The sequence below is a fragment of the Anomalospiza imberbis genome, chromosome 4 (assembly GCF_031753505.1).
Source record: "Anomalospiza imberbis isolate Cuckoo-Finch-1a 21T00152 chromosome 4, ASM3175350v1, whole genome shotgun sequence".
NCBI lineage: Eukaryota > Metazoa > Chordata > Aves > Passeriformes > Viduidae > Anomalospiza > Anomalospiza imberbis.
Genome location: NC_089684.1, coordinates 27,674,773 through 27,698,523, shown reverse-complemented (window position 1 = coordinate 27,698,523; position 23,751 = coordinate 27,674,773). Strand labels below are relative to the sequence as shown.

The following is a 23,751-nucleotide window of genomic DNA, read 5'->3' as shown; positions in this document are numbered from 1 at the left end:
TACATTTCTGTGAATAACTTGAGGTCTGCCTTGTGTTATTCCAGGTTGATATTGAAGTAATTGCATTGATGTTGGTATGTAAGGAAATGGGATAAGTCAAAAGGTCCATGTAGGTTCATAAATCCATGTTTACCCCAAAGGTAACTCTTTTAAATGGTTCTTATTTCCTTTTCTGATCCTTGTGCTGTTCTCTAACTTCTAAACGATTATCAAGAATAAAACTAAAATAAATGGTATATCTTTAAGATAGTCAGCCTTCAAAAGGACAGAGTTTTTCTTTTTTGAGGAAGAAAATGCCCAGTTGAAACTTCAAAGGGATAACTGCACAGAACTGATTGAGCTCCTAATGCTTGAAAACACATCAAAGAATCCTGGACTTATAATCTTCATATTTTATTCATAAGCTCCTTAGAAGGAAATTATTCGGCATCAGTGAATGTGCAAACAAGACACAAAGAGGGAGCATTTAGAAAAGAACCCTATTTTAATGAGGGGTGGGGAAACCTACTGTAAGAAAACATCACAATCAATACTGATGTAAGGAGAGGAACAGAGTGCCTGACTAGATTAGGAAGTAGTTTAGCCTTTAAGCACTGAGTCCTCGTTTGCAATCCATGCCTGATGACCAGCAAGTCCTTGTCCATGTGATGAGTCAGCTGGCAAGGCTTCAATGCCCTTTTTTCTACTGTAAGGACAGCCACATCATAAAATACCTGGTTTTTATGGGTCTTGGCTCCAGAGCTGATTGAGGTTGGAGGGTGAATTTTTGTTTCAACCTGCAGACGTTTGTCAGCATATCCTTGACCCAGGTCATGATTTCTGACCCCAAATGTATTTGGAATGGCAGGTTGACAGCATTATCAAAAGGTCACCTAGACCAGTCTACTTTCTAAGACAGGATGCGCTATTCCTTCTTCCCACCAAGCATGTCAAACCTGTTTAAGATGCTCTGTGAAAAAAAAGACTGGTCTTCCCAATGCTTCTTAGCTCACATTGGTGGAAGGAAAAAAAAATCTTTCTAACTTAAAATGGACTAGATCTGCTATCAGGAAACACTTCATATCCCACCCACTGTTCACTCAGAGATCATATTTGGTTGTTCTAAAATCTGCTAGTGCAGGTAAATGTAATAAAGGGAGGTAATTGAATTTTTTTTAATCCTTTTTGCCCTGAGTCTGGAAGAGCCTGGGCAATTTTCTGGAGCCATGATCTTCACTTCTATCCCTTCTCTTCCAGGGTATACACAGGCTTTGTCAGCTGAGGTGGTCAGCCAAGTTTGGCTGGCATGAGTAATTCCCTGGAAAAAGCTGTCAGAGATCCCTGTTGTCCCTTGCTCAGGGACTTTTATCAATGAGGGTGCTGTTATTCTTTAAAATGTCTTACTGCACTGTCCTTCTAGCTGGGAACCTTTAGATCTTTTTTCCTCCTATTTCTTTGTTTAACTTCAATATTCTCCTTTCTTCCCATGCCCAGGTCATTTCTCCTGCAGCAATGTTCTAAAAATATTGAACCAAGAAATTAATGTCTGCTTACTTCCATGTCCCTAAAGAAGAGTGAAAATCAAGATGTAAAAGCAAGTTTTCATGCCTTGTTCTTCCCCATTTGTTCTGCAGCACTGAGAAATTGAGATGTTAATAGGCAGTGCAGCAGGCCAGATATCAGCATAGTGCAGAAGGTGCTTGCTGGAAGTATATATGATTTTATGCCTGCATTTTTCTTTTGTAGCTTAATGTGTAAGGAAAGACATTACATTTTTCTGGCAGTGTAGCTGATTGATTGAGAAACTTGACTGGAAATAAAGAGGTCTGATGTAGAGTGTTCCAGAGATGCTAACCTCCTTTTTTTTTATTCTTGCTCTGCTTTCATCTTGCAAGCTTAGCCATGGTCTTTACGCTTTGTCTTTAACACTTGGAGAATGCAGCCTTTCAAAGATTAGAGTCTTTCAAAATTGACTGGAATTTCTAAGGCCAGCTATTGTAGCTGTTTGGGAACTCTAGTAATCTTTAATTGTTCCTTTGTATAATGAAATAAAGGTCTTGTGGATCTAAGGAAGAGAAAGAAAAGGTTAAAATAGATCACCTGACAGCTGCTGAGAGGGCAACACCTGCCTTCTATGCAAAGAGTTCTGGATAGGAAAATGTTCAGTGAAATCTCTGCCATATGCCTAGTTAGGGAGAGCTATTGCTGTTAGGATCACCAAGTGAAATATTGGCTTATGCATTCTTATTGAAACAAATATGAATATTTTGCATTCATACAATATTTTGAGATAAATTTTTTATTATCAAAACTCTACTCATTGATGGGGAATGTTTTTGTATTACCTTAAAGTTTATTAACAGGTGCTTGCAGAGCTTTGTTTCACCTTTTGATTTGATGTCACAATTCACTGGTGATTGAATTTGCAGAGACATAACTTTTTCAGACATCTTAACATCTAAAGGTTTAATAGAAGCCCAGACCTTGCTGGAATGTTGTAGAGTATCCTCTGTCTGATATTGCCAGCGTGAAAGCTCTATCTATAGCTTTCTCACACTTTTGTAGCACTTCAGCCTAATTCCATTGAGCATGTGTTCACTCTATCGGGAAATAAAACTTGAAGGGTTTAGACATTTGACTTTTGCTGAGAAGAGCGTAGCCATTCATCTTCTTTATTGTCACTTCTTAGCTCCACCAGCTGAGTTTGGTAAGTGAACATATGGGATAGAAACTGATAGACTGTCCTCTTCTCTTCCAGCCTGCCTTGTGTCTATCTCATCTACTCCTACTTTTTTGTCTGCTTTCAGGAGGAGTCAATTGGTTGATATTACTAAGTACAAGAAACTGCAAAATAGTAACTTTGACATATAAAGAGCTGTATCTTCATGATGGCCTCTTCTCTGAAGAGGCATCTTTGTTGTCTGAAGTATTTGTCGATTGTTCTGAAATAGTTTAAAACCAATCTTTAAGTTATTCTTGTATCACCTTTCTTGCCAACAAAGCATTCCTATGAGATAAACTGTGTGGTGCTCATCCCTCCTGTAAGGGTCTCCCTCAAAACACTGCACATTGGGAATTGTGCCTAGTAAGGTTCATAATAGGTGCTTTTTAATATGTAGAATCCAGGTTGGATGTGAACAAAGTAAAAGCCAGAAGAAAAATTAGTTATACCTGTGTTGCATCCCATGTGTCTGTTATGAAGCTACAAGGATGTGATTTCCATAGACTCCTGCAGATAGGGCTGGAATTATCATAGAGCTCACTGTGTTTCTCAAAGTGATCTGTCTGGAAGGCAGGTCTTTCCACACCTTTGAAATTACTTTAGGGCTACGCACATGGCATTTCCCATTCCCTTGAAATACACTTTTTTGTCCACAATAGAACTTATTTCACAATAAAAATGTGTGTTTTCTAGTCTTGTGTTTTTAATGATTGCCCGTCTGGATGCATAGGGAAACACCCATCAGGGCTTCTGGACTTATTTCGCCGCAGGAGCTTCTTCTACCCCTTCTGATAATTGTTGGATTTGATGAATGATTTCAGTGATAGCTGTAGAGGAAAACTTCATTTTTGTAGCACAGTGGATTTCAATAAGATATCTGATCCAGAATAGATGCAGCTTCTCTCCTGGGGGTAAAGTGTAAAAATGAAACCCATGCAACCAACCATTTCCTTGACAACTGCAAACTTTTGATGCAGTCTTTTCATAATTATTACACAGGGTCAGGAAAAGACTATTAAATGGGTCTTAGCATAACATTGCCTTTAATCAGAGAAATTGTTATTGCATGGAGGAGCTTCTAGAACATCTTAAAAAATATTTCACCAAGTCACTTGGCAGTCTCACTTTGCATTAAATCAATGGCACATTTCACTTTTGACTTCCTAGCAAAGGGATTTTCTTTCGGTCACAAAACATTACTCCATTTTTGCCTTGGTTCAGAACAGATCCAGCTGGTGCTGCGTAGTAGAGCAAGTGCAGTGTTGTTCACTGGAGTTTTGTGCTAGGTCAGTTTCTACATAGCCATTTCATGGGAATGGAGTCTCCAAAATACATGTTGGCTTGGTTCTTCCCTTTTTCCCTATCTTTGCTTTCAATTAGAAGTACAAATTATCCATTTGTACTTCCAGGGTGTGAACTCCTTTCTGAAATTTAAAGTTGCAATTGTCTGCAAGTAGTGAACCTATCTTGAGTGCAGCTTTTAAAAGAAGTACTGTTAAAGTAGCCAGCCAAGTGGGTTTAGTATATATGTCACACTGACAGGCTCTAACTACTGTATTTTAGTGTTTCAAAATGACTATTTACCTGTAAAGAAGTCTGTCCATAATACTAGGAGCCTCAAAAACTTCAGACTACAAATGTTTTATTTTATTAGATATTAATGTTATCTCCTCTAGATGCACAATTGTATCTATCTTTTGAATGAAGTATTTGTACGTGGCCAGATATCTAGAGTTGGAAAATCAACCATAAAATTCTATCCATGTTGATATCTAGCCTTCAAAATATTATTTATACAAATTACTTTGACAGCCATAACACATCTGGCTGTAGTAATTCTCTTTATTTCACACTGGATGCCTGCTTCTAAAAGGAAAACAGAACTTCTAAAAGAAGTTCTGCAGGGGAGTAGGGAAATAGGATTTAATCCATTGGATAAGGCAAGTTGGAGGGAAGGAACATGAAGATTTTTTGGTACTCTGTAATTAAGTATTTGCAGTTGTTATGGGGAATAACTATTGTAGGCATATTTTAGTTTGAAACTGAATTTCCTCTGTGGGCTTTAGGAAGTATTGGCAGCTTAACACATTTGGGACTTGGTACCAAGAAAGTAACAGAGTATTGAGGAAGTAATGAAGAGTTGTAACAATTGGAAGCACAATTATGCTTTTAATTACTTTGCACAATGATTTTAAATTACTGGAGCAATCCATGCTTTAACAGCTCTCCCATTTCTATGGAATTAGGTGTTGGGCATGTCTAAAGCAATTTTGCAGTCAAATGTTGCAGGTGTTAATTAATGTGAGAATGATCAAGTTTTGCTTCTGTACTCAGTAGAGGCCTAAACTCACACCAAGACAAATTAGAGAAAGCTAAGTCAAGCTTAGCACAACCAACTTTATAGCTGACTGCTCATCTGCAGCTCAGGCCCAAGGCATCCAAATTGTATTATACAACTCAAAGAGGAGCAAAAGGGAGCCACCAGCACAAACATTGGATTTCATGCATTCATTTTGCTGTCAAGTGTACTTACATTGCAATGCTTGTGCGTTTGGCTTGTGCAGCTTTCTGTCATCATTTTGTTTCTCATTACGGGGTTGCTGAAGAAGCAGGCACTGAGGTATTTCATTTTTTTCCCTGATGGTCCCAGCCAGTGACTTAAATACTTGCTTTCAGGTTCACATTTTTTTGGTTAGACTTCCATCTAGAAACATTCCTCTTTTCTCCATAAACTATTTCAGGGAGAGGTAAAGCTCCTCTCAAGGGAAGACTCTTGAGAACTCGTAATACAGGTCTTATCTAAGCAGCATCTGAAGTATTTGCCCATAAGAGAGCTTTTGCATGTTGTTACCTCCTCTTTTAAGCAAAAATCAATAAGAGGAAATTGATAGTTGGGTCAGTTGCTCTTCCTATGTGATCTAAGAGCTTGTATGGAAGAGAGAAAGAAGGATGTGTTCAATGTGTGAAGGGGGAGTGGAATATCTTCAGTAAAAATGTCAACAGTTTATGAAATCTGACCCTCGTTCTGGTGTGTTTCAGAGGGGTTAAAGTATAAAGGCGGTTCCCTGAAGTATTAAAGAGGGGAACTTTTAATTCTGAGGAATTTGGAGAGGACTACGGATGCTGTAAGTGATTGGCTGATGGCCTTTCATGGAAGTAAATATCTGTCAAATCTAGGCTGCTGGGTTGCTTCTAGAGGGATTTCAAGAAAGAAGTTTCTAGCACTGTAATTTGTCCAGTGATCCATCCATGTAAAATCTGAGTAACCAGATTTCAAAAAAGGACTTTTGTTATCCTCTTATTCTGAGAAATCAGGAGATAAACCAATTTTTAACTCAAGTCAAAGGAGAATGATGGTATTAGAAGAGCCCTGAGAGTTTAGCCTGGGAAGCTTTTCACAGGGTCTGAGGGATGGCTGTGGAGCCTCCCTATGCTGATCAAAAGGCAGGCTATCTGGTGGGAAGACCAGAGCTGAGAAAACAATACCTTTTCCCTAGCAGATGTGGTGACTTACTGTCTGCCAGCTTAGCAAACTGAAATGGCCCAGTGCAGGGTTGTAGGAAGACCAGTGCTGGCATAGAGAAAGGGACACGGTTTGTGATGGACAAAAACAAAAAGTCAGGAATGTGACAGCAAGTGATTAGATCAGCCCAGGCTAACTTGGAAGCAGAGATTTAATTTTCCTAATTTTTTTTCAGTGTTTTGACTGATTTTGTGCCTTGTATATTGCCCAAAGATTTCCCTCCTTATCCATGTGTCCTAATGGACCCACTGTTATCTAGGCAGCACCACATGGCTCTGGCTGTGCTGCATTGCTGGCACTTTCCAATTCCTCAAAGTATGTATACCCTGCAAAACTGAGCTGAAGTTACAAGATGTTTGGCTAAACCTACTTCCAAAACTGAAACAAAGCACCCTCAAAGCCATGTTTTTTTCTAAGTAGACAGCTTTGGGTCTCAGAGGTGGCACATATAGAAGAGAGAAGTAGTATAGAATTAACAGAAGTCTGTTGCTGGGTCTTCAGTCAGGTTCACAGGAGCTGCCTTGAAGTGGTGCAGCACCAACAGAGATTTTCTTGCATGAGGCTTTGGACACATAGTTGAAGCTCCCATCCTCATTACTTCTGTGTGTTCTCTGCCAAACTTCAGTAATCCAAATCCCTGTCCAGCTGGGGGTCTTGAGGGCTTCCTTACATGAACGAGAATCACATCTGTGGTGGTTTATAGCTCCCAGCAATTCAGATAGCAGTCCAAGGTGGATGTGGAATAAATAAATCATGGGGAAAAAAATCACTGAGGAAAAAATAGGTGCATGGCTGCATTTCAGATGTTACTTGTGTTGCAGTTAGAGGACCAGTGGTTCACTGCCAGTAGAATCGTGGAATTGTAGAATCATAGAATCGTGGAATAATAGCATCATAGATTCATAGAATGGTTTGTGTTGGAAGGAACATTAGAGATCATCTAGTCTCAACCCCCTGCCATGGACTGGGATGCCTCCTGCCAGCCCAGATTGGCTGTTTGCCTTGTGGGGACTGCAGGCCTTTGCTGAGACTTGGGTAATGGCAGTGTGATATAAGAGATGGTGAGCCCTTGAAACTCCCTTTGTCCAGAGGTGGGATTTGCAGTGGATGGTCATTCCCAACTACCTACTGTGGTTGTGGAAGTGACCCCAAGGTTGTGGGTAGCATGTTTACCTGAGCAGGGTGCTCAACTCCCCTCATACTGCAAAGAGAAATGTGTGAATCAATGGCTATTACCAAAATGATGCAGATTCTTTCACGGTTTGGCAAGATTTGGCTTAGTTTGTGGATTTAACAGCAGCTTTGCCCAGGTCCCTACATCAGCATGTGGTAATGGCTTGTGGCAATGAATGTGTCAGTCTGTGGTTTTGTTCTGCAGCCTTTTACAATGAACATTTGACTGTTACATGTTTTCAATTTAAATGTGATATATACACACAAATGCTTTGCACTCTGCTGTTTCCTAAAAGATGATCAAGATGGGCTGTAAGGATTCTTGACTGTAACACATTTGTGAAATATGTACATATGGGAAAAAATTAAACAGTAGACCCTCTCTTCTTGGCAAAAATAAGTACATGTACCTAACATGTACTTAATTAAATGCTGAAAAATCCATATTACTGTCATGCAAACTCCATAATAAAATTCTTGGTCTTCAGCCTCACTGAAGACATATATGTAGAAAATTAACTCTACCTTTTATTTTATGATACTATTTCTTTGTTAAATTCCATTGTTATAAGGCTTGTTTTTCTACCAGTAAATAATAAAGACATAAAGGTTCTTGTGAAACCACTGTCTCAGGTAAACATAATTTATTTTCTCAAAAGAGATGCTGTGGTTTACTTTAATGGAGTAACATCTGTTCATTCAGAATTACGTGAGTTCCCTGAACAACAATTAATAAAAATATTGCCACTAAATATGCCTGGCATATTTTTTATAATAATAACATAAACCCATACAACTGGGGGAAACAAGAACACAATAAGTACTTTTGTCTGCTTCACCCCTTCCCCCACCCTGAGGGTCTCTAAACAAAGAACTTCACTAGATAATTAATTTTTTTGGTCTGAATGCCTAAACACTGACAATTCATTTTGCTGGGAAAACTTGATATGTTGTCAATAGCAATGACTGTAGGAAGATCTCTCATTGTGTGGTGATATGGAGTCAAATAATCCAAAAGCATTGTACTAAGATGCTGCATAGCCTGAGTATACAGAATTCCTAATGCATGCTTTTTTATGTTGTTCCTCAGCAGCAAAATTCACTAGCCAGGAGAGCGGGTCACTGACTCTCCACTGATCAGCACACAGCAGTTTCCCATTCTTTAGAGTGGATTTTGTGATTTGCAAATAGAAATTAAATCCCTCAAAGTATCACAGGGAGAGAATGGTGAGTGTTGTCACTTGTCGTGGCATTATTTTGTTATTTTGGGTTTTTTTTAATATATATTAAAAAAATACTAAGTTGCACTGCACTCATCTTGGACGTCAGTTGGTAGGGTGTTCTTAGGTTTGGTTACCATTTATCCTGTAACTTTACTCCTGGTCATTCATTGCAAAGAGGTTTGCTATCTCATACAACAGCTGAAAAAGCTGATGGTAGAGTGTTGTAGGAAAGATGGTTTCGGAAGCAATTGAATAGTATATCCACGTTATACAATGATCTTAAAACGTATTTTCTCTGTTGACAATTAAGGAGAATTTCAAACTGGACTTCTCTTTTTTTCTTATTTCTCTGTGGACTTATGCTGTTAAAGAGAAAGGGAAAAGTGGGTGGCTGACTTAACATCCCTCTATTTTTAATTTCTCTGGCTGTGATAACTACTTTCAATGACACCTTTTCCCATTATATTAACATGTCACTTGATCTAGGACAGACAGCATCTCTACAAAGGTCAGTCTCCAAAAGAGCATGCTGGAATTTAGCTTCCCTAGAAGCATGCATCTTCACTGAAAGGGAGAGAAGTGGTTATATTTGAGGGTGGGGGGTGGCATGTGGGAAGCTTTTTTGTTCCATTATGAAGGAAAAAGGCTTTCAAACAGTTGAAGCTGCGCAAATGTTAACAATGCAGACTATTAAAGGGATAGCAATCAACCTGCACACCAGACACACAGATTGAATTCTTGCTGCTTGTCATGTAACCAGAGATAAGAGTATTTTCCAGTGACTCTGATAAAATAAATGCTGTCATAATGATTCTGAGTGAGACTCATCCAGATGTTTCAGACTTCTTGCTGTGGTATTTATTCATAAATCTTGTTAAAATATAATCAGAGAAAGCATGTCTCAATTAAAGCCATCAAAACTCTGTGACAATGTTCGTGCAAATGCAATAATAATCCTGATGTGTTGATACAAAACTTGTGCAGTAGGTTACTGGTACGTTTGAGCCTACTGATTAGAGCTCACTAATTAATACAAAACTAGCTTCTTACGAGTGAAAGAGGACAGGTAAGATCCTCCATACATGAAGGATTATGGATTATGCCCTTTTTGCCTGTGTGCATATGTCTGCTGGGACTTCCACAATGCTTAAAATTCTTAAACATTTTCATATGTATTAACTTGTACATGTGCTCATAACTTGCTTCCCCCACTCAGTCTATACAATTGTTACCTGGTCCTGGTGCATGATACCATTTCATTCAAGAGTTTGGTTGTGTAAAATAATTAGAGAAGCATATGTAGATGAAATAGACTTTTTATGAACAATTTAGAGGACAAAGCAACTTGCATAAACTAGGGTATCACCACTCTTCTTTCAAACACTCAACTGTGCAGCCATAGCAGTCTGCTTTTCATTTCCCTCTGGTGAGCTGTATTTAAAGAAGCAAAAAATACTTTAATTCTGTGTTTCTCTCTAAATAATCTGCTGCCCTGCTGTAGGAATACTACTCAGTTACCACTGGGAGGGAATGGTTCTGAGCTGATGATTCTGTTAGGATGTGATCACGCCATGACAGATTTAACTGCGAAGCTTTAGACTACTTGTGAATGCCAAAAGGAAACAACTTAGCTTGAAAATTGTAACATCATGTGTCAAATATAATTTGGAAGCCGAAAGAGCGCAGGGATAATTCTTGACGTTTAGGCTCAATGTTAAAGCTGGGTGAGATTTTTGGGCACTGAAGTGCTGCAACAAAATCTTGAGGATACTTACAAGTTAAGGCATGACTGGCCAAATGTATCTTAGCAAGTTCAGGAGCATTCAGAGTAGCTGGATGGAGGAAGGCTAAGCACACTTGGTTATTTGACATGCAGTAGCTTGTTGCTCCCTAGTTACTTGCTTGTGACTGACACTGTGGTGAGACAAGTTAGGACTCCTGCTAAAAATTTGTAGCAAACTTGATAGAAACAAATTCTCACACTGCAGGACAGAAACCGCAATGCTGAGGCTTGTAAGTTGCAAATTGATTCTATAAGGCCCAACTGTGCAAGCCCAATGGCTTTATCTTTCAATAATATTGCGCACTGTCGCAAATGGTTCCCTGGGATTCAGATATGCTCTGATTGCCTTACCCCATGCCAGAGGGCTTTTCCATCAATCTCTGACCACTGGCAGGCAGTACCTCCTCTCCTGTCACAGCTAACATTTTCACACTTGGGAGAAATGTGCAGGAGAGGTGTGCAGCTGCTGCACTAATGCCTAGCTTTAAGCATTTTTGCACCCTGTCTTGATGATAGCTAGGCATCAGAAAATTCTCTTCGACACAGATTGGGAAAGGTGAAACTGGAAATAAAAGGACATAAAACATGCCCAAATCCTCCAAATTACAAACTAGATCCAAGTTGCAAATTATAGGAGAAGGAAAGAAGGAAAACTACACTTGATATGAATTCACTGATCCACAAAGTATCTCTCCGTGTACTCAGGGGAGTTCCTTTAGAGTTTCCTCATGAGAGATTATGTCCTCCCACATGCCCTACATCTCAGACTCTGTATGCAGAGAGATCCTAGAAGAGAGTTTCAGCTATTACACCTGATGACTTGCATCCCTCTGGGGGTTCCCTTCAGTCACCCCATTTTCCCTTCCAAAATCCATTTACCTTTGAGTTATTCAGGGAATATATTTTTAGCTTCTGCTGGTAAAAGGACTCTTTCACTTTTTGAAGATACAGGTGCTACTTTTGCAGACTGGATGGTGTTTCCTGTACCGGACTGGCCTGGGGTCATTGCTTAACTCTGAAAGTTATTTTCATCTCCCTCACTCCCACAGTGAGCCAATTTGTATGCTTCATGTGAAGTGTCTCCATCCACTAACCCCGTCTTTCTTCATGCGCAAGCTGATGTAAAATGTATGTAGCTCATTTTTTCTTTTGAGAGTGGATGCTTTGGGTGAAAAATAGGTTTGGAGTGATTGACTCTTCAAATCAATCTTTGTTATTCTAACACACAGAATTGAGCTACCTAGGTTTCTTTGTCTTTGCAAACCACACTGCGGGTCAGGAAAGTGCTATTCTCTGTATTATTCCTAGCAAACCAGAGGACAAAGAGGCTGAGAAGAGATTCCTCTGAGTATTTCAACAATCAGTGTTGTTTAAAAACCCCTCAATGGCCACAAGTCTCCTGCTGAATACCCCAAGTACCCAAACAGTCTTTGCATCTTAAGTCCTGTGTTTCCCAGAGTAGACCTCATCCCATATGGGCACAGATAAAAAACAGCTGTCTGTACATTCTAGACATTTCTCTGCCTATATTTTAAAAGTCCAACAAGAGATTGAAGGGGTTGGAGAAGCTTATGTTCAAAAGTTATTGATTAACAGGCAGCAGCCCAATACCCATAGCGTGTGTTGGGGATGTGGAGAGATGAAGGTTTGATGCCCAGCTCTGCTTAAAACATTCAAAACCTTTCAGCATTTCAAGCAGAATAAGAAAGAGACTGGCAGCTCAGGTACTTTATGGTGGGAATAACTCTCACGACTTTAAACTCTCTCAAAACATTAGAGCTTATGTCGGAGCATGGATGGATGCTTTGGGAGGAAGTGAAAGATGCCCCATATGAACTGCTGTGTTTGCCATCTTATGGTCCCAAGACTTCGATGTCTGGATAACAGTAGTGTGACTTTTGTTAATGTCTAAGAGTCACCTAATCCATTTGGTTGAATTATAGATCTAGCTCGCTCTTAAAATCTTGGGGTGTGGTACTTGTTTTCCATTTTCATGCTGAAAAGAAGAGTTGTTTGCAAGCCTATCAAGGTTCTGCTAGTTAAAAGCTACAAACTAATTTCATAACCCTTTATTGTCTCGAAGTGTGTATCTAAGGAAGCATTCAGTAGGCTGAAGTAGTATTGACACATTGTCTAATGGATCTACAGCAAACACTACTCCTCTGTGGAGGGCAATCTAAGGACTGTGGCCCAAAAAACAAGTAATAGCTGAAACGTAATCATCACCAGCAAGACAATGAGTTTATGACAGGAATTACTACAGGGAAAAAAAAATGTTTTCGACACAACAAATACTTCCTGTAGGGGAGGAGGCATGGCTTTGTGCTTATGACTGAGAAAGTTCAGGTTAAGTTTGCTGAGGGGGATGTTTCTGTGAAATCTCTCTTGATGAAAGTCAGGTCCTTAATTTAAAAAGGCTGTCATACTGTCTGCAATCTATTTATCAAAGTAGGATGGAAGACAGTTCTCTTCAAATTTATAGCATCGTCAGGTTGTAAATGTATAAGTAAACTGAAGTAGAAAGTGTTGTGTTGTTTTAAAAACTGATTACTTTCTGGAAAAGACCTCTGTCTCTGTTTGCTTGTCTCATTATTGTGACAGCATTTCTCTGATAGCTTGCTGCTGCCAGTCGTTGTTAGACAGGCAAACACATAGGTGCTCTGTGGGAGCTGCTATGTTGTCCTCTGGATGGAATTTGTCCTCTGTCTTCCCAATTTCCCTGTGGTAGCGTACTGCAAACTGGGCATTGGGAAACTCTTGATTCCAAAGGTAAGAATCTTGTAATTATGGCTTCAATTTTCATCTGTCAGAGAAGCCCCATAGTCTTCATCTACCCCAAGGGTGTGAAATGGGGTCCGTGTGCACTAACATTTGAATGTTTAAATAATCCAAACTACTGACTGAAATCCTCTTTAAAAATCACTGAACTGCCTTTGGAGAATGATCTGTCTGGTTCTATCACAGTGGTTGTAAAGTGACAGGCTCAGGTGTTTAAACTTAAGTGAAAGCAATGTCACCTATTTTACTAAGATCTTACTAGAAAGAATTCTGGCCAGGCATAGAAGACCAGATGTTCAGAGGAGCTCAGCTCGCGGGTTAGGCACTTAAATGAGATCAGTTTTTCACTTTTGTTTCTGTCCATGTAAACTAGAAGGAGCTCAGCAGAGCTGCCAAGTGAAGTTTTGTGATTTCAGTTCAATGTCAAAAATAAAGCAATGTCAAAAATACAGCAATGACAAAAGGATCTGAATGTCTTAGGAAATTGCAGCATTTTAGCACCATTGATCTCAAGTCAGGGAAAGAGTTGAAATGCATCAACAGAAACTTCACAGAGCACAGAGGTCTTTTGCTTCACTATTTTGCAGTGATAGCAATATTTCAGCATTTATAAATTGTACTCTTGATTTTGTTAATCTCTTAGGGGCTGCAGGATTCATATGGGGGGGGGCAGCACAGACAGTGCTCAAAACTCCAGTTTGTCTCTGGTCCTTCCCTCTGTCTTATTCAAAAAACAAATGTAGAACTGGGCTTTTCAGAGTATGAGAAGAACCACTGTGACAAAGAGGATAAGAGAAAATGCTCAGTTTAGTGCCTATGCCTGACCAACAGGTGAACTACTTTCTGGAAACAAGCTAAGGGGGATGACCTGTAGTTACAAATACTAAAAGGATGTAGTTCCAGCTTTTGTGGAAAGTGTGGAAGCTTTTCATAGCACCTGCTTTTTATTATGCTACTCTCTGAGTGTTTGACATATGGCCTGACTTACACAAGCACATTGGGTTTTTTTAAAGCAAACAAGCAAGCAAGCCTGTTTTGTTCTGTACAGGAAACAAAACCTGCGTCAATACAGTAAAAAAGCAAGGAATGCAAAGTGTATCCAGCCTTGGCCCCCTGGCAGCCACCTCTCAAAAGGGATTGGATTCGTACACACACAGGAGTTTGGAGGATTCTTCAGCTCTACATTGGTTTGTCAGGCCTGTGGATCCCACCGAACCTCGCCAGAAATGGGCTATGTTTATAGCACCCCTTCCTTCACACATGCAGATGTTCTTAGCAAAAATCTGCTGCATTAAAAAATAGTGTACAGGATTTTTGGTACCGAGGAGAGGTGTGTCCCTCTGTCCTGCTGCTGGGGTAAGCAGCCACTGAGGAGAGTGAGGACATGAAATTTGGAGTGAACATCTCCTCTAGCTATCATGGTAAGGGCTGGAAAAACCTGCCACACAGAACCAATTTTTCCAGAAGGTCTTTGGCTGTTCAGAAACATTGCATTTAGGAGAAATGAAGACAGAAAGGGCTTTGGCCAGAAAAGTTAGATGCTATTGCTTTTCCCACACACACACCATCAGCAACTAGATATGCTGAATTTGCTGTGTGCAAGGCCACAGTGCAACAGTAATTGTTTTCCTAATTACATAAATTAGAAGTTTTAAAAAGGGGAAATGGATGCTTGGATACTGGGTATAGCACAAAGTCTTAGTTCTAGCTTTTTCAAGTAGAAGAAAATAAACATTTTCTCCCCTGAAAAAAAGCAAGGTTTTAAATCCATGTACACTACATATAACTCCTTTGAATCAGTGTATATGTAAATTGTATCAGCCTATGAATTTCCAGTTTGGGGGGTTGTCTATTAAGGTGATTTAGCTAATAATTTTAAATTATTTTTCACATCAATAGTTTGGGGTTTTCCACAAGGAATTTCTATTTGATTTTGTGTTGTTTCCTTGAGTATTAATAAAAATTGATTTAGGCAATAAACTTGGTGGTGGCAACCCAATAAATAAGTGAGACCTTGTGAAGTGGTATTGAAATAGGAGACTTATTGTAAATTGCCTGAGCAATAACTTTCCCCTTCAGGTGCCAAACCATCAACAAGTAGCACTAATTTATGTGCAATAGCCATAGTGCTGTAAGGTAAGGACAGGCTGTTTTTTCTTGCAAAAAATCCAATAAGATCTTGTCCCTTCTAAGAAACTGCTTTGGCACAAATCTGTCATTCAACTGCTTGTCAGCTGCTTCTGAATTTGTTAGAGGAGTGAGTTCTGGGAAACTGAGATGCTATACTTTTCCTCCCCTTCTTTTTTAGAGAAAGGGACAATGAAAGGGTGAAAGTGCACCGTAACGGGGTATGGACAAAAGAGCTGCAGTACCCAAAAAACTGTGTTAAAATGATAAGGTACTGTGCACTTCCTTTGATCTAGAGGTCCTGAATTCCTCAGAATCACACCTAAAAGAAAAAAAAATGAAATATAAGTAAACAATTAGACAGTGATGTTTTCACCTGAAATGCTGACTCTTACCGGGGAGTCTGTTTGACAAAATGCTGCATTATAGTTTAGTCCAATGAGAGATCTTTGCTATGAAGGCCAAAGCAAAAGGATTGGCCATGTTGCAAAGAGTCTGGAATGAATATAGGACTGGCTTACAGAAGAGTTGATAGGTCCAAGCAAGAGACAAATTTGGATGGTATGGTATCTAGTGGCCCATCCTGCTTTCTCATTCTCATATGGTGTGTTATTATCTAGTCAAGAAAAATTCTGGTGAGGATTTCTAGTGAGATTATCAGTGACGTTTAGCAAATATTTACAGCTGGTTTTGAAGACAAGAAAGGACAAAGAGGCTTTTTTTTTTTAAGTGAGGGATTTAAACCACTGTTTTTTATTCCAAATGGCAAATCTTTGGAAATTGTTCATGCCTGATGTGTGGAGTTTCTTTCTTCAGCATTTTTATGCTTCATAATTATTTTTTCCCATGGAAAATGATCAATTATTTATAACATTAAGTCAAAAGGGTGTTTTTCCTGTTTATCCTGGATTCTTCTGGGACAGAGTTAATTTTCTCCCTGGTCGCTGGTACAGGGCTGTGTTTGGGATTTAGTATGAGAATAACATTTATGACGCACTGATGTTTTGGTTGTTGCTCAGCAGTGCTTACCCCAAGCCAAGGGTTTTGCAGTTTCCCATGCTCTGCCAGTGAGCAAGTGTACAAGAAGCTGGGAGGGAACACATCCAGGACAGCTGACCTGAACTGTCCATAGGGATATTCCACACTGTTATGCACCATTCTCAGTGTATAAACTGGGAGCAGTTGGCCAGCAGTTTCTACCTCACTGTTGGGGTCAAGCTGTCCTAGATGTCCTGGATTGGTCAGCAGGTGGTAAGCATCTGTATTGTGCATCACCTTTTTTTCTTGAGCTTTATTTCTCTCTCTTTTAGCTGTCTCCCTTATTATAACTTCATTTCAATTACCAAACAATTCTTGTCTCAACCCACTTGTTTTACCCTTTTTTTTTTTTACCTCCACCAGAGTGGAGGAAGACAAGCAAGTGGGTATGTGGTACTTAGTTGTTGGCTGTGATCAAACCGTGACACTGCTGAAACACTGATAGTAGGAATAATGCCTAGTTTTCTACTGATCCCAGATGTGACAAAGTTGAAAGTTAGTGCTGCTCTTTGAGGGAGCTGGTCTATTGCATCAAAAGTCCTGCAGGTTCTTTTAAAATATCTGCCAAAATTCTTTCAAAAAGTATTTATATGGTGTGTGCATCAGTGATTTGCAGCCATGAATGAGATCACTAGTTCTGACACTAGTTAAACCATTAAAAATAGTTCTGTTATCAGGAGAAATGTGTTTTTATATTCAAGAACCGTTTAAACTTTTAAGTGTTTGCTTTAAAATTCTTAAGACCACTCTCGTAATGCTCTGTGACATATCTGTGAAGTGCTGCTCACCCTTTTGGGGGGCCAGTCCTGTTTAGGATGACTTACCAGGTGTCAGGTTTCTATGATGCATAATAGAAAATATTAATTTTGAGGTAGGATTATAGGTCTGGCAAAAATTTTGCTGTTTGCATCACAGCTATGTAAAAATGTGGCTGCTAAGAGGATGTCATCCCTTTGGATGAAGGAGTGCAGTGCAGAACCTGTGCCTAGCTCTGGACACCAGCTGGACATTTTAAAGCAGCCTCAGTGCTGGAAAGAGTAAGAGAGGAGAAGCCACTCTGGAGGGACTGGGAAGTTAGGAGCTGTTTGCAGCCCTACGCTATCTGAGCAGAGGAGGAAGAGCTTACCCCAGTGGTAGACATAATTTCCAGTCATGTCAACCAAGCTCTGACTACAAAGAGACTGGGAATCTGTGATCTGAGGCTTACACTGCCTTAATGTAACAAGCCTAGTGGAAAGTGTACAGCCATGGATATGGCCTGTGGTGCTGGATGTTAGAGAATATTTAGAGCCATAAATATTTCATTTGAGTCAGAATCCACAATGGAGTAGCCTGGACAAGGGAGCATTTCTAAAATGAAAAGAGAAGACATAAGGTAAAGATGAAAAGAAAAAAAAAGTATTTTAAAAATGAGGTAAAGGGAATGAGTGGATCTGTGTAATGATGAAAGCACAAAGGACTTCAGAGCTCTGTGGGCTTGGCTTGAGAGGCAGATGGAACAGCAGGATTTAAGAATGTCATAGCTTAGCAAAGGCTTTAGATCCATTTTTACTTGGGAGAGACTTTTCTGTTTTCTGGCTTGGAAAAAAGGTGATGGTGAGTTATTACACAAGTTTAGCAAACTGACTTCTTGGGACTTGTAATGGCTTGTGAGGATGGGCAGCAGGGAAAGAGTGAGAAAGCTCTGCAATTAGGAGCGCCCTGTATGTGGAGATTCTTGTCTAGTGGTGACCCTGCCCCATTTTCAGCTGCACCTTTAATATCAAATAAAATAGAGTTAAAACATGAAATATCCAGTATAAAGATTTTTTTGTCCTTCTTATCTTGACCCTGGAAGTGGTAGCCAGCTTTTGGGAAACTGGTAAGGAAGAACAACTCTGGCTTTGGGTTGTTTCTCAATGTATTGCCAAGTGTTTAAAGAGTTGAATGCAGCTTAGAGTAAAATAATTATTTTGAAAAAAATTAGATCTGGTGTGGTTTTACATCTTTTTGAGGCTGTTTGTATTGTGGTAGCTGGTCACAAATCAGATTCTTACCATCTGAGAAGGGATGTCTTCCCCACATGTTTTTTACCTGTAGAAGATGTTGGTTTCTGATAGGGAGGGGAGAACAGGTGCATGTGCTTAGGGTATGCAGTAGTCAACTGTGGCAGTCTGAATGTAGCAGTGTGTCACACTGAGAAGTGTTGGTGGGGGACAACCTGTGCTCTTGGGGCTGGATTTCCTGGGGTTTTACCTTTAGTAAGGAGAGGATGAATTGTGAAGCTGAATTTCACATCTTTTTTCTGAATGGAGAGCATGTAATTAATCTTTTCTTGGCGATCTGTCCTCTCCATCTGCAGTCTTTTATGTGCAGGGCAACACCTTCCTTTCTAGTAAGAAAATGTTACCCATTTGGACTTATGGGAAAAGAGTGAGAAACATGCAGACCCTGAGAAGAAATGTAGTTAAAGCCTTGCCATTTGGTAAATTGGAGAGGCAAAGTTCTGCCTGTCTCCTTCTTGACAGTGTCAGGTATTGGTTACCCTTTCCTCCTGCTTTCCCCTCCTCTCCCCCAGTACAGGACTGACAAGGGGAAGATTTCAGCCTCCTCTTAAACTAGTTATGCCTTTTGCACTCCTTTATAGTAATTGCATCAGTGAACATCCTACCAGCCACAGTGTTTAAGTTTAGGGTGTGAGGGAAAATGTCTTCCTAGTCAGCACTATCACTAGATGAAAGAGATTTTGAGGATGTCAGTTTGCAATTAAGTATTTTCTAGGAGAAAATTAGGAAAGCTTCTGTTGAATCAAGTTCACCAAGATCCTCCTGGTCTTTTCAAAAGGAAAGTTTGAGTTCCCCCCAAGCCCTTTTATAACTGTTTTCCTTCAATCCTTAAATAATATTTCTAAACTTTTTTTGTACTCTTAAATGGAAGCCAGAATTATTGTTTTGTTAAAACAGAGTGGTTTTAGCACTGTGTTATTCCCCAGAACTCAATTTGAAAGAAGCTTTGATGGGATTTTTCTATTTGGTGGGAGAGTCAAGTGTCAGCATTCCATGCTGAACTCAAACTGTTCCCTAACGAGTGTCTGCAAGAGGGCTGTGTGTCACTGTGGTTATCCTTCCTTGAAAAGACCAGATGCTTCTTCTACAGGCAAAAAAAGGGACAATACTGTTTCCAAATGTTCACTGTTTGCTTTCTGGAAAACATGTGCCACTTGCTAAGTGGCCTTTGGGGTAAGTATTGACACTTAAGTAAGTTAAGATCCCTGCAGTTTTCATTCTACACTGTACATGTCTAAAACAATATTGCAGTTTAATGCCTAATTTTCTATGGCATAATGTAGACATTGGGGCAGTTCTTAATTTTTATTTACCTGTGACAACCCAGCCATAGACTTATATTTGAAAGTACAGAATGAGCTCAGGGTACATTTTATGGGATTTGTTGTAATAATATAACTTTCATTTAAAACCTCACTCTTTTATTGCAAATTCCTGCATAGATTTCAGGGCATCCAGTTGCAGTATGTTAAAAAAAAAAAAAAAACACACACACACACACACACACACACACAAAAAACCACCCAAAAAACAAAAAACACAAACAACCATTAGACTGACCTCATCCTTTCTGACTCCTGTCTCTTTAGGGTCACAGGCTCTGATTTCATTGGGCAAAGTAAATGTTTGCTGTTAAATAATTAAAGGCCCCTTTTTTTCCTAAATCAGTAGAGAATACTAAAATTTAAGCTCATTTCTGGAAAGTTTTCCTTCTCTATATCCTGGCCTTCCCTCAGGCACTTTAATAGTTCTGCATATTTTCAGTCTTTGGGATTTTATTACTTTTATATTAATACATGTCTTTACTAATTCTCTAATTGAAAATATTCTCAGCATCAAGGAATGTTTCAAATAGCAGACCCTGAGCTGTGCAGTCACGCTGTCTTCTGTCTTCAGGAGTTGGTGTGCATGACTGCAAATACATCCTTTTCATCACTTTTGGGTCTCATAGTAAGCACTTTAATTGTCCATCTTCAGGAGAGGATGGGAAAATATTTGGGCTGCTTAGCAGCAGGAATCTTATCTTTCCTGTGAAGCTCAGTGATTTAGGAGATCTGAGTGCTATGTTTAGGAAGATAAATGGAAGCTTAGCAGATCCTCTCTTCTTCCTTCCCACCAATATTTGTCTCCACTTAAAGGTGTGAGCCAAACTGAATCTGTGAGGGTGTGCAGAAGTATTTCATCAGCAGTATTTGGATCAAAACTGTGTGGGAGAGTTTGGCAGAGTAGCAGATGTATGAAATTATTCCTCTGCTATAATGTTTTCTTGATTAGGATTTCTATCATATTACAGGAACAAAAACCAAAAAAGAAAAAGGCATATACTTTAAAAATGCCAGAAACTTTAAAAAACACACAAATGTATTTTGAAAGGCATGCAATTAAAAGGCATGAAGCTCCTCTCCTAAAAAGAAATATCTGTGTTAAACTTAGCTGAAGTTTGGCAGTCTTCAAGGAAGCAAGGTACATATTAAAATATAGATGTGTACATTTATTTAAAAATGTGTACATTTATATAAAAAATTTATAAAAATAAAATTTTCTGTCATTCCTTTCTTGGGTTATGATGCACTGGTTAATCATGATGACTTGTAGTTTCACTGGGGATGGTATTTTTCTTTATTTGCATTCTTTAATCCCAAAATAGATGCTTAAATGAGAAGTTCACACAAGAAAAAAAATTGCTATTTAGCAGCAAAGGCCAGCAATGTCCTGTTTCAAGCAGTCATAGTTCCTGGAGACTTTGATTTCAGTTTGACTCTTGGGCATTTGGGATGCTGAACAATGGGGCTTCAGGTCACTTCTGCAAACATAACCTATGTTCTTAGTTCTTGTTGGTTAGATTGTAAAAGCAGTCTGAAAGCTTTTGTAGTTGACATCAATTAAATCTTAGGCTGGGAATTAGGAGTTTGGAGCTTTGCTCCTAAATTGTCACTGACTGGCTTTTAGAGCTGGCCATTACCTACCCCTTTTTGGTCGTTTCATTTTCCAGGCTTAGCTAATAGCACTATAGGGACTGCTGAGTTGCCTGGACTTACATAGAGTGCTTGGTCCTTAGCACAGCGTGCTCCTTTTTCAGCAGCTCCTCTGGATGATACAGTAATATAATGGTTCTGATGAGAGCAATGGGGAGGAATAGTAACATGGTTGCCTTGTGGAGCTCGTGTACATGCTTCCTTTTTACAAGATAACTCCTCCAACATGCATGTTTCATGCTTTCTTTCAATCACCTCTTTCAATATGAGGTGATTTTAAAAGGGGTTACATGACCAGCAGTCATGTTCCTCTGAGTGCGTGCAGGTAGTGAAGACATGCTGCTGTAAGATAATACTTATTTTTGAGATAATAATTTTGGAGTTCATCAACAAGGCTATTTTAGCTTTGGAATAAGTTGGTGTATTCATTCTATTATAGCCAAGTATAAATTCTGGGTGAAAAGTCCCTCTGTCAAAGATACATTTTGGGATTGCCTCTTGCAGAAATTAGAGAATCAAAACTGACAAGTATACATTGCAATTATTCTTCATTAAATATTTCATTTTTAATACTGAAATATCTTGTGTTTTGCTTGCATTTAGCACTAAATTTTTTTTTAAAGTGGCATGTTACAACAACCATAGGTTAATCTCATTTTTTTTTTACTTGAGTATAAAAATAAAATATGACTGATGGTTTATTCAAAGTATGTGTGGGGTGTGTTCAGGGTAATTTAGTTGTTTTTCCCAGGGCAGTACAAAGGGAGCCAGTAATGGTGTTGACATTGAGTAAACATAGAAAAAAATATTTCCCCCAAGTTAAAATAAGTTTCAAAATTGTATGGTGAAGAATTCAGTAAGAATCCAGTTAGAATTCATGAAAATATATGGATATATTAATTGTTTTGCTATGAAATCTTGGAAAACTGAAGATATTTCCTAAGTGTCTGAAAAAAATTGCTTATATACTCATCTAAAATGTTTGGATAGCTTCTGCCTTTAAAATACAAAGTAGGTAAGAGACAGCCCTTCTTGGTCTCACAGGTGTAATGAAGCAAGGCTTTTGGCTGTTCTACCTTGTAAATCAGAGCACTTCCCCATTTACAAGTGTATAAATATCCCCTATGTTATAGCTAACTGATGTTTTCCTCCCCTTCATGTTTAAATAATGTGTGTCATGGGTATCTAGTTTTGCCTTAGGGAAGCTTCTTAAAAATTTCTTTGCTCTGAAACAGAGTTCACATTTTAGTTCCCTTACTTCCATCCCTGCTTGGCTCCCATGGCATGCCCTTGCCTATATTTTTCCATCATACTGATCCAGGTTATGCTGCTCAAACTTGACAGTATTTTATCAAACACACTGTCCTGTTGACTCAAAAATATTTGATTTGCTGTGGTGGCCCTTGGGCTTTGAAGAACAATATTGTATTTCTTTTCCATTCCTACCTTGGCTGTTTTTAAAAAGGAGGCAAAGAAAACTGACCTAGTAGCACTGCAGGTTCTCCACATATCTGGGAAGTAAAACAAAGCCACAACTTCTTCAGGAGCTTTTTTTTTCCTCAATTTTTTTCTGTCTTCACTGTTTTCCCAGTAGCCTGCTCTGTTTTTTTCAATAGGTCTTTAGTGTTCAGCTTCCCCTTCCCTCCATGAGTTTTATACTTGTTATTTAAGGACTGACTTCCAAATCCCAGAATTTCATGACAGCTTAATTGTCAGTAATAAAAATTATGTTCCTTTTAAAAAAAATATTGATGGCAACCAGAAACAGAAGTTTCATTTTGTGGCTGTTTTCAGGTAATTCCTTAATATTTTCTTTCTTTCTGAGATTGACTTAGTGATTTTTGAACTGGTAGAATGTGGTGATGTTTTTAAAAATGCATAAAGGATCTAGACAGAGCACCAATATGGGGCAGTCCATACGGCATTTATGGTGTAGAGATTCCTTTAAACCCAGCATTAAGTACTGAGCAATTCAGAGTATAAATGGAAAGAGAAGCTGGATTGAAGGGAAATTTGGAGTAGGGATACACATCACTCTAAAGCTAGAAACTCAGTACTTTATTTCTGTTTCTTCACTGTGTTTTAAATGCTTTAGGAGGAGGGAATGACTGGAAAGATTCCTGCCCCCATAAGCAGCAGTGCTGTAGACCCAGAGGGGTCCTCAGGGTATCTATTCTCTGTTTTTCTACAGGCACCGGGCACTTTACAGATGCTTTTACAGAAGCACTCACATGAGGCAGCTAATGCTGGTTTGCCTTAGGTGAAGTGGGAGTCTGTACGTAGCCAGATAATGCATGTGACATAGAGGTAGCAGCACAGATGGAATTGGACTTGCTTGTGTTTCTCAAGAGCAATAACCCACTCCTGTTTCCCCACCAAATGACT

General features: G+C 39.2%; 2 long non-coding RNA genes across 13 annotated transcripts in view; one reads left to right on the top strand and one right to left on the bottom strand.

Annotated features, from left to right (window-relative positions):
* Positions 1 to 2,417: 2,417 nt before the first annotated feature.
* On the bottom strand, positions 2,418 to 6,004 carry LOC137472497 (uncharacterized). The gene is made up of 2 exons (XR_010998224.1): positions 5,235 to 6,004; positions 2,418 to 3,061 (listed from the first exon to the last, which is right to left on the bottom strand). It is a non-coding gene; the product is annotated as an uncharacterized lncRNA (long non-coding RNA).
* A 1,106-nt stretch (positions 6,005 to 7,110) lies between these two features.
* Positions 7,111 to 23,751, top strand: part of LOC137472496 (uncharacterized) — a 198,296-nt gene continuing 181,655 nt past the window's right edge. For 11 of the 12 annotated variants that reach the window (XR_010998213.1, XR_010998218.1, XR_010998216.1 and 8 more), the window contains exons 1-2: positions 7,111 to 7,259; positions 8,491 to 8,624. This is a non-coding gene — a long non-coding RNA (uncharacterized lncRNA). Of the gene's footprint in view, positions 7,260 to 8,490; positions 8,625 to 11,348; positions 11,532 to 23,751 lie in introns of all 12 variants that reach the window. The other variant, XR_010998223.1, reaches the window with a different exon arrangement.